Source organism: Mirounga leonina, unplaced genomic scaffold, assembly GCF_011800145.1.
Source record: "Mirounga leonina isolate KUSES-001 unplaced genomic scaffold, KU_Mleo_1.0 Mir_176, whole genome shotgun sequence".
NCBI lineage: Eukaryota > Metazoa > Chordata > Mammalia > Carnivora > Phocidae > Mirounga > Mirounga leonina.
In genome coordinates this window covers 51,545,454-51,549,479 of record NW_023270454.1, presented here as the reverse complement: position 1 = coordinate 51,549,479, position 4,026 = coordinate 51,545,454, and positions in this window count along the sequence as shown.

Here is a 4,026-nt window from a genome sequence, read left to right as displayed (position 1 = left end):
AATGTGTAAAGAATCACTGTTGTTGGGTGTGAGGGTGATCTGGCTGCGGTATCGGTCACCCCATTGATCGCCAAGATTGACCGGGCTGATCTGGCTGGCTAGGCAGGGGGCCCCTTCTTCCTTGACTGTTCCATGTGTGTCCCTCCCAAAGCTGCACACTAGGCCAAAGAGGACGACCTACCCCAATAGAAGAGGACCAGTCTTCTTCGGTCAAGGTCATACGACTAGCTGCACTTCCCGTGCTAGAACCTCCAAACAAGCTCTCAAGGTCTATTTGTAGGAGACCTTAAGGTAGTCAAGCTTTCAAGACTCCAGGCACATTCAAATGAAGCGTGGCATGTGGCAGTCTGCCTTAAAAAAAAAAATACTGTTGTTGAAGTATACAATACGCTTTAATTTTATAAAGTATCCATTATCTGCCTCTTTAGTGTAAGCATTTTACATTATTACTAATTTACACTTCTGTAGCACACATTATTGAATACTATTATTATTATTTCCAATAGGTCAATATTGGTGGTTGTACCAAATGATTCAATTTTAAGTGGCAGAACCATGGACTCTGTGTTTTAGCTATTGGGGGAAGCTATATAATGGTCCTTATTTCAAAATCTCAGATCTGTACCTCTGAAACAAATAATGCAGTATATGTTAAGAAAAAAAAAAGAAGAAGGTAGCGGGAGGTGAAGAATGAAGCGGAGGAAATCGGAGGGGTAGACGGACCATGAGAGATGATGGACTCTGAAAAACAAACAGGGTTCTAGAGGGGAGGGGGGTGGGAGGATGGGTTAGCCTGGTGGTGGGTATTGAGGAGGGCACGTTCTGCATGGAGCACTGGGTGTTATGCACAAACAATGAATCGTGGAACACTTCATCTAAAGCTAATGATGTAATGTATGGGGATTAACATAAGAATAAAAAAATACAAAAAATAAATAAAAATAAAAATAAAAAAACAAACAAAAAACAAAACAAAAAAAACAAAACAAAAATATGCATCTTGTCTGGAAGGACAATGTACAATTCTGCAATGCATTGTTCTCCATATGTTGCTTTATCTGTACCTTAAAATGTCAACATTTTGTCACACTGTTAGCTTCTGGGTGAGCACTGCCTAGCGGGCAAGTCCCCTTGCTTGAAATGTGTGGGTGCCTTGATCCAAGGAGAAGTTATATAGATTCTCATGTTGATAAATTAAATATCGTGTGAGTCAAAGGACAAGATATCGGACAAGCACAAGCCAGGGGAAAAAAAAAAAAACTATAGTCAGGATTTATGTCATTTACAACATGATTGTGAAAATATAAAATCTTCTATCATTCAAATTGTTCCTTTGTGTCACTTTGCACTCAAGCTCCCTCCCATATGTCCTAGTTACTGGCAACCACTAATCTACTTTCCATCACTGTTGTTTTTTCTCCCTAGAATTCTACTTAACAGAAACTATATGTGTAACAGATAATATATGTAGTCATATTTGTCTTGGTTTTTTTCACTTAGCATAATGCTTTGGAGATGCCTCCGTAATGTCCCACCTATCACTAGTTTATTGCTTTTAATTGCTGTGTAATGTCCCATTGCCTAGATGCACCACAATTAATTCTCCCATTGGTGCCCATTAGGATATTTTTCAGATTTTGTCTATTATAAATAAAGCTATTATAAATATTTATATATATTATAAATATTTAAATAGAAGTCTTTGTGTGGACATATGGCTTCATTCTCTTGTGTGAATATCTAGATATAGAATGCCTGGATTGAATACTAAGTATATGTTTAACTGTATGATAGACTGCCAACTCCTTTCCAACATGATTTTGCCCCACCACCTCAAAAAAGCCTCGGAAACACACAAACATGTTGGTTTTTCCAATATATGACACCAGTAGTACATGTAGTAGTTTTCATATAACAGATGTCTGAGGACTAAAATTCCAGTAAGTGGAATATATTTTCATACAATATGTATAAAATGATTAACCCAGATAATATGTTCAAAATCAGTGTAGTGCCTATTTCTCTTAAAAAAATGTTTCTCTTTTTCCCATCTGTCCATAGATCTAAATTTTGTTGAGGTAATAAATCATTTAGATATTTGTCTCTCTTACTTGAAATGATTGTGATTTTTTTAATGAATCAAGGGCAATGCTGAGATTTGACCTCATAGCATCTGCACATTTTGATATGTTATTAAGGAGAACCTTAGCAATTTGAAGGAAGTGCTCTCAGGGAGGGAAGAATGGCAGGTATGACCCTGTGAATTATTATAAGATTATTCTTGAGGTTATTGGTTTTATTCACATTATAACATATCAATTAAGCATTGTTTCGGGATTATAACATGTAAGTTAAATTTGTATTCAGCAATGTATTATGTTAAATATCACTTCTCTTAGTTTCTTTTCTTCTAAATTTTGAAAAATATAAAGTATAACAAATATATTAGAATATAATACAGCTTCTAAAATCTCCAAACATATTATCAAAATAGTGAATATCATGAATAATGTTTTTTGAGAAGTTGTTGAGTTGAAAGCTGCCTATCTATTAATTATGTATAACTGTAATTATTGCCAAATAAGAGAATTTACTAAAATTCATTGGGTGAATTCTGATTTTCTTTAGTCACAACAGATCAATGTTTTAAAACTCAGTTTGTCTTGGTGACTTTTCTGTATATAATTAGTTCCAATAACCCTGATAATTCAAAAAGACGCTAGAACTATGCACTTTAATCACTACTCAATAACCACTACTCCAGGATTTGCTATTTTTTGCAATGACAAGGGGTCATTTCGTAACAAAAACAGGCATTAAAATGCTATTCATTATTATATGAGCAGAAAAATGTGTCAGTGTGTGTCATCAAAGAGCTTGGCCATTCACATTTATCTTCATGTTTTAAGTTAAACATGATTCTATCAAAAAATATATTATTAAGCTGCCATATAAACATGGAAAATTGGGAAAAGAGTTAAAGGAAAGCAGCTGGTAAGATCCTGTTTCCAAGCGTATATAAGAAAGCCCATGGTAACTGACCAAGAACAGCTTAAAGTTCCCCTCAGCTTGACTAAAATTTAGACAGGCTTCTTCTTGACTTCTTCTGAAGCCCCTGACTGCATTTTCTTAAAGCATTTATTGAGAAAACTCTGATTCTTTGAGACGTAAATCTTTTTAAAAGCCTCTTGCAAGTTTTCACCACCAGGAATCTTTCTGAAGGGCCTAAGAACCATCTCACTGAAATGTCACCCACTCATCAAGGAAGATAAAGCCCCTATCTCCCAGAGGCTGTAACGGGATAGGAGCCTAATTTAGAAAGGTGGCATGCTCCAAATTGTAAAACTACCGCCTGTCTTACATACAAGAAAGTTTGCTTCTCCTCTGGGTAAAGTCAGTTAGCAAACACAGATGGCCCAAGATACCCATTCACCCCAGTTCTTAAAAACTTCTATCTTCTGAGAATCACTATGTAAATAATTAAAGCATAATAAATGTATGAGATTCTGAGGAATAAAAGAGATTTGCTAAGCCAAAATAACTTTTATTCATAGGTCATGAAGTGCCTTTAAGATTTTTTTTTTTCCTAAATCATTCATAATGACTACTATCAGAAAACCGTAGGTGGAAGGGCACTTGTGATGAGCACTGGGTGTTGTATATAAGTGATGAATCACTGGATTCTACACCTGAAACTGATATTGCACTTGATGTTAGCCAACTAGAAGTTAAATAAAACTTGAAAGAGAAGAAAAAAAATATCAGATCTAAGGATGCTCTTCCTTGTAGTCCACTGACAACCATTATTTGCTTTATATATGAAGAATTAAATGGAAATGAATCAAAACAGTGGCCAAACGCTGCTAGTGTCCGGAATTTCTTCATAGGATAAGAATCAGACAGACTGATTATTATTATTCTCATCACGAAAAAGGCTTGGCACACAGATTAACAATCCTACATTATTTGCTTATTTTATTTAAATTCAACTAATATACCTTCACTTTAGTGTCAATAGGAAAAGTC